The 9,881-nt window shown below is 35.3% G+C and overlaps 1 pseudogene; it reads right to left on the reverse strand.

The window, feature by feature from the left end:
• Positions 1–336: 336 nt before the first annotated feature.
• LOC102850684 lies at positions 337–1,290 on the reverse strand (annotated as a pseudogene).
• Between the last annotated feature and the right edge of the window lie 8,591 nt (positions 1,291–9,881).

A 9,881-nucleotide genomic window follows, 5' to 3' on the forward strand; every position in this document is an offset into this window, starting at 1 on the left:
TATTCATTGAATTACAACTCTGGTAAACAAAATACCCGGATTGTCTTAGTTCACTGCTCCATGAAACTGCTATAAATCTCTAGGAACATAAGGGAACTTAGCCCAAATATCCAACCACAACAGAATGGACTGAGAAATTGTGGCACATCCACACAATGGAATACTATGCAGTACCCAGGAGCAACAATTTTTTTTTCAAGTAAAGGATATTTAATAAAATCTAGAAGAGCAGTAACACAGAAATGAACCAGTCATATTTTGAGGTACATGTGACAAATATATTCCATTTTAATGTCATTTAATTTTTTTCCAGTGAATTTTAGCAGCGAAGCCATCTTATTTTATTCCACTGCTGCTCATAGTTGCAGCCCGACACACTCCCTTTCCTTTCACCTCAAAGGGGACTCCTTTGTATGTAGCCACACACTCAGCATTAGTGTAAAGATCAGGCTGGATTTGTTACCAAATCTTCTTCTTAGGATTCAGCTCCTTGTCAGGCTCTCCAGGGAACGTGTCAAAAGTAATTCTGTCTCCAGGAACAGATCCATTAGGAGGAGCCAAGATTTCAACTTTCTCTGGTGAACTAGCACACATCACCATGGCCTGAGATAGTACTCCTCTCATCTTGGCAGGTTTCAGGTTGCAAAGTAGAATCACCATACCATTTTGCATCTGTTCCAAGGGAACGTGATTCACTAGGCCACTGACAACTGTTCTTGGGGTGGTTTCTCCAACATCAATTTCTTCCACATACAAAGAATCTGCATCAGGATGTTTTTTTGCAGTGACGATACAACCTATCCTGAGATCCAGACGGGAAACATCTACCGGTTTAGAGTCAGCACTTCCTGCTGCTGACTGCTGCTGTTTTTTCTCTTTTTTCTCTTTCTTGTCACTTTTCTCTTTCACCTTCTTTTCTTCTCCTCTGTTTATCTGTTCTTTAGTACCAGAAGATACGGTTGTTACTGGTGTAGATTGTATCACATTTTCAGAGACTGTAGAATCAACTTGCAGTTGCGATGGGATTGGTATTTGTTTTACTCCATTTAGAATTTCAGCCTGGATTAGTTCTTTTTTTAGTTCTTCAATTTCCTTTTTCAATTTAGCATTCTCAACTCTCAGTTTCTTCTCTTCTCTCAAAGTTGTCTGCAAGATTGCTTTCTCCTTAAGAAGGGCAACTTGCTGCTTGAGATACTCAATGATTTGGTCTGCCTCTGCTCCCTTCTGTTCCAGTCGCTTCAGAACAGCATCATCGGTTGCCATTTTTGCCAAAAAACGGCTGAAAATCATGAAGGAACAACCTAGGATTCACGATAGCCTCGGCCTCGCGTTACCAGGAGCAACAATTTTGAAATATACTAAGCAACTTAAGAGAGTCTGGAGAGCATTATACTGAGTGAACCAACACAATCTCATAAGGACAAATACTGCATAAGGACATTATTGTAAAAATAGAAGGATAACTAGTAAAACATGTATGGGAACTCAGGAGGAGGGGGGAGGGGGAGAAGATAGGGAGGGGTGAAACCACAGGGCTGCACAGTTTGGTGCGTGAAAGTAAATGGGAAGGATCTGGGTGAAAAGACAGGGTAATGATGGGCATGGTTCAATGGTGATTAATTTTATAAAACAAAGCATGAGAATAATTGTATAAAAGAGTTGAATCAAGAATAGTGTGAAAATAATATATTCAAACTTTCTAAGCAAACCATTTTTTTAAAAAAGAGATAAAGCTAAAAAAAAAACGACTAAAACACCCAGAGTGCAAGGTTATTATTAAAATATTAATCCTCTAATGTTTTTATTTAACTTTTCATATTGTTAAAATGTCCATAATAATATTTTTTCTCAATTTTATCATGCTTTGTTTTCTGATGGCAAACAGTGAATTACAATTACAGCTGATAAAGTATAGAAATTGCACACAATTTAAACATGAACTTTTGGTTAAGAGCATAATGTGTGGAGGGGACTTGTATAAATTTAAGTCCTAAATTTGCATTTTAAAGATGTGTGTTGTAAATAACAGGTGGTCTCCCCATTTATGACCAAAGAACATTTTCACTTATTATTTAAATCAAAGGAATTGCGCATGGTGACTCACAGGCTAAGAGAATGCAAACTCTGAATGCAAAAGCAAGATGAACAAATCAGACTGAGGATTATAGTGAACAAAATCTTCGTTAATAGGGAAAAGAAATACTAGAGTTTTATGAAATGGGCCAATAAAGACATTAAATTAGTGCTGAAAGAAAGAAAGAGAGAGAGAGAGAAGAAAAGAAAGAAAGAAAGAATATTAAAGTAATATGCAAAAGGTCTGCAATACTCAGAGAACTTAATAAACTTATGTACAATCAAATTAACATAATATTAAATGCTTTATTAGTTAACAAAACTGGCTTCGTCTAGCACTTTTATACGTCGCAGCTGGTACAAAAGTTGGAAGTTGGAAAAAAAGCTGCAAGTAAATCTTTCCACCTGATTCTGTGTATGTTTAACTTGACATCTCATTCCCTCCATCCTCATCCCAAAATTGCCATCTATTACCCATCAAATTCTCTAAAAACAGTAATCCTGACCATTATTTTAGAATGTTGATTAAGCAAGCCTCAAATAAATCAAGAAAATACATTTACATTGACAAAATAGTCACTCTAACTATACAATGTGGGTATATCTATATTATTCAAAATGGGTGACACTGGAGGACATTGAGCTGAGTGAAATATCTCACTCACAAAAGGACAAATGCTGCATAGTGTCACTGTAGTAAAATGGAATTGACATCAGGGTTGGGGGGAGACTGAGAAAGATGGGATAAATAATGTATACTGCATTGAAACAGATGAGGGAGAGAATTATCTGAAAGGGATATGTGATTATGTATTATTGTCATGACAGGAGTCCAGAATGAAGGCTGCGTAGTGGGGTGCACTTGGGGGAAGGGATTGTAAAACGATGAAAGAATTTTTCCTTTACTTTTCAAAGAGAAGAGTGAACTGGAGGGTGGGAGGGGTGGGCAGGGAGAAAAGTGTAACAATGAATGAATGGAAATCCAAAGTCTATAAATTTTCATTAAAATGAATAATAATTAAAATTATTTTAAAGTGAGTGTATCTGGTATTCTTAAAGAATTATTACAATGACATATTAGTTCTAAAGACTATCCAGAGACTAGTAAGTAACAAAACCAACAGTATGGTAGAGTTATGCATAGCCATAATATTAAACATTATAATAATCTCAATATGTTATATTGATAGTATACTACTACTTCATTATTGATAGTATGCTTTATATATGTACACTTTATGGTGTCCTCAAACCATCATATCTTTTAATCTTCACAAAAACTCAATGATATTTAAGTCATGTATCATTAATTCTATTTTTAAAAGGGAGAAAAAATGAGAGACAATAATTATATGCCAAGGGTCACAATTATACTAACTAGGTGAATTGAGATTGGAAATATTTTTAACTCATGGTAAATTTGCAAACTAGAACGTCAACCATAGAGAAAACCCTCAGTAACAGAAATTGAAATAGTGGTTAAAGTAACAAACTAAAACATGGCAAAGATTGGAAAGATACTGTGAAACTGGGAATTATTTTGTTCTAAATAAGAGTTCCTATGAATTAGAATCAATTAGATGACACTTAACAACAAAGCTTTCTTTATTATGTTTTAAAATTATAACAACAAAGCTTTTTAAGAAAATGTTTTACATTATAGATGATTTTTTAAAATAAATATAACATTACAGTTAATGAAATTTTTTATCAAAATAAAATTAATTATAATTCTGTATATCTAGTTAAATGACCAAACTGAGTACAGAGATTTGGTTTTGTTTTTGATGTATTCTCTTTCCCAGAAAGTACACTTGGTCCTTAACGTAAGACTGAAGAGTAATTAATGCCTTCTAACTACGATGTTAGTGAAAAACACAGAATGCGTAATGGACTGAATATACAATGAACTTCAAAAAGAGCAAGCAAATCTGTTTTAAGAAGTGCTGCCGGAATGTTACACAGAAGTGAGGATAGCAAGGCTTTGTCTCTAATGGGTGGGGTATGTTATTGGGAAGGGACAATTTCTGGAGAAAGACAACATTCTTGGTAAAAGTCGGGGTCAGTGAAAAAGAACAAGACCTGTAACGAGATGAACTGATGGAAATGCGGCACTAATGGTCTTAGCACAGGAGTAATTGTGAGACGGTAAGGACTGGGGAATATTTCATTCTGTTGTTACAAAATGGGATCAAATCAATGATACTTAACAAGGAGAACAATTTACCATAATCTGCCTATTTTTTCTTTGCAATGTTCACTTTTCCCTTTTAAAAGTACTGCACTGAAACAGATGAGGGAGTGAATAATTTAAAAGTGATATATGATAGGGTATTATGGTTATCACAGGAGTCCACAATTAAGGTTGCACAGTGGAATGTATTTGGGGTGGTGGGAGGTTTGCGGGAGGATTGTGTACCAGGAAAGGAATGTTTCTTTTACTTTTGAAAGAGAGGAGCAAACTCGGGGGGACGGGAAAGGCTGGGCAGGGAGAGAAGTGCAGCAATGAATGAATGGAAATCCAAAATCACTGTAAATGTTCATTAAAATGATTTTTTAAAAAGTCAATGAAATTAATACTAAATTTTAAAAAAAGAAAAATGTCCACTTGAACATTTTATATGCTTATTTAAAATTATTGTATACTGATCTTTCATCTTAGTTTTTGACTGCACACCTTTCTGTTCATTTCTCTGCACACTGTTCCTCTTTGTTCATGGACTATGAATCCTTTTTAAAACGTTAAGTTCCGTTCTGACAGTGTTGCATGTCCTGGACCTTCAACAGCATTTCAACAGCTGTTCTCTCGTGGCAGTCTAGAAAGGAGTTTATGCATTTCTAGGTCTAAGCATAATTTGTATGTTAATTCTGTGGTTAGAGTTTACATCTGATGTGGAAGCATAAATTTAAACCTCACAGCCAAGGAGGATATAATCTTTATTTCCTATTTGTAACAGAAAATTCTTTGGAATCCATAATTTTTGTAAGTTATCAAATTTCCCTACTGTTTTCCTTAAACCGCCACTCAATTAGGCTTGGTTTTGTTTTGGGTGTATGTGTGTGTGTGTGTGTGTTAAACTCCATTACAGCTATCTACTTCGTAAAGATCAACTTCATTCTAGTTAGAAGTTCCAGCTCTCTCTAGGCATGAGTTCTACATCTTCATTCCTTAAGCAAGGAATTCATTTCACATAGGGTACAATATTTCTCATTGCCCTGACACTCATTTCCACTAAAGTTCTTTCACTAGGGCCTTGACATTTCCTTTCCTTGATTTCTGGCTCAGATCTACGTATTTGCGCGCTCGCTCTCTCTCTCTTCCTTGCTTCCTTCTTTCCTTCCACCAGTTCAGCTGTTACTTGTTTATGTTTTGAGCCACAGAAAATATTTTCTTAGATCACAACAGACTGTGACTAATTCTGAGAAGAGTGGGAATCCCAGATCACTTGATTGTGCTTAAGTGAAACCTATAATTGGATGAGAAGGCAGTCAAATACTGGATGGTTTAAAATCAGGAAGGGTGTACCCCAGGGATGTGTCCTATCTCTATACCTTTTCAATCTATATACGGAACAGATCATCCAGGAGGCTAGGCTCTATGAGGAGAAATACAGCATCAGTATTGGAGGAAGACTCAGCAACAGTCTGTATTATGCAGATAACATAGCCCCATTTGCTGCAATTGAGGAGGACTCAGAACGCTTCTTGCAGAAGGTCAAGAACCTCAGTCTTCAGTATGGACGGAAGCTCAACATCAAGAAAACAAAGATTCTCTCCCTTGGTCTAATTGGCAGCATTATCATAGATGGTGAAGAGACTGAGACAGTTAACAACTTTAGTTTTCTTGACTCCACAATCAACACTATTGAAACCAGCAGCCAGGAAATCAAAAGAAATTTCAATGGGAAAGGGACATCTCCACAGTACTGAAGAGCAACGATGTCAATCTGGAGACTAAAGCCATGGTCTTCACAGATAGCTGGACAATGACTAGGGATGATAGAAGAATTGATGCTTTTGAACTGTGGTGCTGGAAAAGAGTATTGAAAATACCATGTACTGATAAAAGAACATACAAGTTCATCCTAGGGAGGGTGAAACCAGGTTGCTTCTTGGAGGCAAGGATATTGAAGCTTTGTCTTATGTATTTTGGACATGTTGCAAGGAGGGACCAGTCCTTGAAAACGGTTATTATACTTGGGAGGGGAGAGGGACAGAACAAGGGAGGAAGACCCTGTATGAGATGGATTTACTCAGTGACTGGGATAATGTGGTAGGTGTGTCAGAGACAATGAGGTTAGATCAGGATAAAACAGAGTTAAGAGCTGTTGTACACAGGGTCGCTATTAGTCATAGGCAACTTGATGGCACATAGCAATAACAACAACATTCAAGATTGTACTTGAAGTTTTAGTGAAAACAACAAGGCAAGAGAATGAAATAAGAGACATGCAAATTAGCAAAGAGGAGGTAAAATTATTTCTATATGCAGATAATATGATATTATACTGGTAGATATAGTTGACAAATTCATCAAATTAGCAGGACACAAGATTAACATAAAAACCCAGTTCGATTTCTCTACAATAACGAAGAAAACATAGAAAAGGAAATAAGAAAAAATAATACAAATTACAGTAGCTAATTACAAGGTTAAATACTTAGTAACAAACCTAAGTAGAGACACAAAGACTTATACAAAGAAAATTACAAAACATTACTGAAAGAAACAAAAAAAGATCTAGAAAAATGGAAAAATATGCCATGTTCCTGGATAAGGGGACTTAATAACAAAAGCAATCTACAAGTTCAATGCAATTTCAACAGAGATACCAATTCCATTCTTCAACAAGATGTAAAAGGTAATATCTAATTTTGTTTAGAATGGAAAGAGACTCCTAATGAGCAAATTACAAGCTAAAAAGAAAATCACAATGGTAAGTGTCACACTCTCTAGTCTCAAATCCTACTACACAGCCATAGTAATCAAGAAAGTAGTGGCATCCACTTCCTAAACAACATGCCTCCGGAATCTATGAACTTTGATAAATGGCAATAGTTGTAGAGGGACTTCAGACCTTTTGTTCATAGGGTTGCTATGAGTCTTGCTCAACTTGAAGGCAATCGACAAGAGTTATACAGTACAGCGATAGACACATACATCAGTGGAATAGTATAAATACTCAGGAATCAATTTATTCACCTATGGTCAACTCATCTATGACAAGAAGATAAAAACAATTAAGTGGGGAAATGATTGCCTCTTTAACAAATAGTGTTAGAAAAATTATAAATCCATCTTCAGAAAACTGAAGTAAGACACACACCTCAAACGATAATCAAAATCCAACTCAAGGTGGATCATGGTTCTAAAAGTCAAACCACACTATTGAGTTCATCAGAGAAAAAAATTAGAACAACTCTAGAAGCTCTAAGCTATAGCATGAATAAACTTCAAAGCGAACAAAAGCCTATAACCCAGAAGTGATAAAGTAGATGGATGAGATCCTCTAAAAATCAAACTTATATGCATATAAAAAACCTTCTCCAACAAGGTAAAAAGAAGGCCCACAGACTGGAAAAAATATTTGGCAATTAACATGTATATGAGACCCATACTTAAAATATGTAGAAAACTCCAGCACCTTAAAAAAAAAAAAAAAAAAAAAGAGAAAAAAAGAAAGGCAAACAACCCAATCACAAAGTGGGCACAATATATGAATAGACCGTCTCCAGAGAAAAAAATTCAGGTGCAAATAAACATTTGAAAAATCTGTAGCGATGAGAAATGTAACTTAAAACTAGAATAAGATATAATCTCACCTCAGCAGCAAAAGCAAAGTTCAACAAGTCAGTAAACAACAAATACTTGGGTAAATGTGGAGAGATTTGAACTCTCATTTACTGCTGGTAGAAATTTAAAATTGTCCTTAATTGTTATTAAGGAGAACAACATGGCCCTCTCTCAAAAAGTAATAGAATAGTAGTATAATTTTACCCAACTATCCCAGTACTGGAAATATACCTACCATTAAGGAACAAGAGCCATAATGTAGTCAAATGTATGTACGTTCATGTTTATTTCAGCATTTTTCATAGTAACAAAAAGATAGAAGAAATCCAAATGTCTATCAACAAATAAATGGGTAGAAAAACTTTAGGACATCCACACAATGGAATATTAGGCAGCACTGAAAAATAATGACCATGAAAAACACTATAAAACATGAATAGGTCTGGAAAATATTATGCTGAGTGAAATATCTCAGTAACAATAGGACAAATATGGCATAAGATCACTGTTATAAAAATAGTATGGACACTGGGGAGCAGAGAACAGAGAAAGAATGGATAAATTATGAATAGTGCACTGAAAGGGTGAAAGGAGGGACTACCTCATTGGACTGGATGCTTAGACATTGTGTGTATGGCAAATTACAATCTAGGATTAGACATGCATTACAAAGTGAATTGAGGAGACAGAAAGAAAATGAAGAAAACATTGAAGTCCTGTGGGACAACATCAAAAGGAATAACATACATATGTTTGAAATTCCAGAACATCAGGGCGACAGAGAAAGCATTGAGAAAATCGTGGAAGAGGTACAAGAAGAAAACTTCCAAGGTATCATGAACAACAAAGAAATCCGCACTCAAGAAGTTCATTGAACCCCAACAGTGAACCTTCTTTTATAGATCTCAAAAGGAAAACATCAAGACATATTGAATTCTCCAAAAACAAAGATAAGGATAGAAAACTAAAAGCAGCGAGAAAAAAAGTCACCTACAAAAGAGAAACCATTAGATTCAGTTCTGATTTCACAGCAGATAACATGCAAGCAAGAAGACAATGGGGTAGCGTTTATAGAAGGCAGAAAACAAACAAACAAGCAAAAGAACAAAAACCAATTGCCAGCCCAGGATACTGTACCCAGAAAAGCTTTCCATTAAATATGAAAGAGAAATGAGATTAATTGCAGAAAAGCATTAACTTAAGAAATTTGTAAAAACAAGACCAACTCTACAAAAATTTCTAAGGAAAGTCTTTCATTCAGAGACATACAAGCAAAGTGGATCAATCATAGTAACCAAAATGACCAGAAAAAGAAAAACAGCAAAATGGTAGTGATAGAATCTGGCTGTCAATAATCACACTCAAGTGAATGGACTAAATGTATCAATTAAGAGAAAAAGAATAGCAAAATAGATTTTTTTTAAAAAGCCACTAGTATATTACCCACAAGAGACATGCCAAAGAAATGAAAAAAAAAAGATATACGAAAAATTAAAGGCTGAGAAAAAAATATACCAAGCAAATGGCATCCACAAAAAAGCAGGAGAGTGGCAACATTAATCTCAGACATCTCTGATAAAATAAACATCAGGATGGAAACCACACTAAAAGATAAGGAAGAGTTTGGTGGTAGAGGGAGGTAGTGATGGAATTATGAAAGTTCAGTGAGGACCTGAAAAGAAAGAGTGATAGTGGGCATAAATCAATGCCCATTAGTTTTATAAAACACAATGCATGGGGATAATCATATGAAACACAATGTATGTGAAAAATCACATTGTATAAAAATTTCTTATGCAAATCAATATAAAATTTAAAAGGAAACACATTTTTTTTTTACAAAAGGGAGAGGACTAATAATTAAAGTGACTATAGTATAGGATGGAGAAGGAGTGGCATCCACTTCTGTAATAGCTTGCCTCCGGAAGCCCTGTGAACCTGGAGAAAGTATGAGAGACACCCAAGAGTTGAAGACTTTCCTTCATAGGGTTGCTATGAGTCGCCTGTGACTCGA

This window comes from Elephantulus edwardii, unplaced genomic scaffold (genome assembly GCF_000299155.1).
Source record: "Elephantulus edwardii isolate Elephantulus edwardi_28Jun2011 unplaced genomic scaffold, EleEdw1.0 scaffold00041, whole genome shotgun sequence".
Lineage (NCBI taxonomy): Eukaryota > Metazoa > Chordata > Mammalia > Macroscelidea > Macroscelididae > Elephantulus > Elephantulus edwardii.